The sequence below is a fragment of the Anabrus simplex genome, chromosome 6, assembly GCF_040414725.1.
Source record: "Anabrus simplex isolate iqAnaSimp1 chromosome 6, ASM4041472v1, whole genome shotgun sequence".
Lineage (NCBI taxonomy): Eukaryota > Metazoa > Arthropoda > Insecta > Orthoptera > Tettigoniidae > Anabrus > Anabrus simplex.
This window is the reverse complement of record NC_090270.1, coordinates 168,141,706-168,142,841: the sequence shown is the minus strand read 5'-3', so window position 1 is coordinate 168,142,841 and position 1,136 is coordinate 168,141,706.

The following is a 1,136-nucleotide window of genomic DNA, read 5'->3' as shown; positions in this document are numbered from 1 at the left end:
TTCTTCTTATCTTAATGTCATTGCAAATGGTTGCAAATTATTTCCATTTTTGTTTGCGCAGACCTGGTGCCCTCGAAAAAAATTCTGTGACACGCGTCGTAATTCATCTTTTGTTATTTCGCGTATCACTCATCTAATTCGTTTTCCAGGGCGTCAGCTGTACGCAAATTGTTCTAATAGACTTTATGTTTCAAATTTCTACACAAATAAGCCACACATACTGAGATTAGGAGAACGAGCTGGCCATAATTGCCTATTAATTATCCGGTCACCAAACACTTTCTAATTGCAGCCGTGTGATTACATGCAGTATAGCCCGTAGCAACACCTTTCTGAAAGTAGACGTAATCTCTCTCTCTTTTCTCGGTCAACAATTTAAAAAGGAGATGCAAAATCGTATCCAGGTAGCGTCCGGAGTTCTATGTTTCATAACAAAATAGTGTAGATACAATTATTCTCTCCTTTTAAATTACGAAATCATCATGTTAAGTAGGCTTTGTGTTATGGCAATCCCTGAATGGGCAAATCCACAGACATATATATGTAGATTTAGACTGGCAATGAACAGCAGGATTCTGAAACCGGAGCGTGCGGCCGCCGCCATCTTACGTCACTACACTATCCCGATGCATAATAGTAAGCGAAACGGGATTACTGGACAGGAGATAATTAAAATAATTAAAAGCACATCGAGCTTTTATTTTACTGTTCAAAAAAGAAACACTGGTATATCAATTTACAAATGCTTTTGAAATAGCCAACTCGTTATATGATCAAATCTGTTTCCATTCAACACTCTTACAGCATGATTCGCACGTATTTTCGAGTACATTGATGCAAATACACTAATAAGGCGTGCCGTGCTAAGTGGTTCAAACGGTTGAGGTGCTGGCCTTCTGACCCCAACTGGCAGGTTCGATTCTTGCTCAGTACGATGGTATTTGAAGGTGCTCAAATATGTCAGCCTCGTGGCGTTAGATGTACTGGCACGTAAAAGAACTCCTGTAAGACTAAATTCCGGCACTTCAGAGTGTCCGAAAACGCCAATAACATTATTATTGTGGTGTATTATTATTATTTATAAGGCGATAAACATACGTGTCCATTGAGTTTGATCAAAAGCATGTGAACTTAGC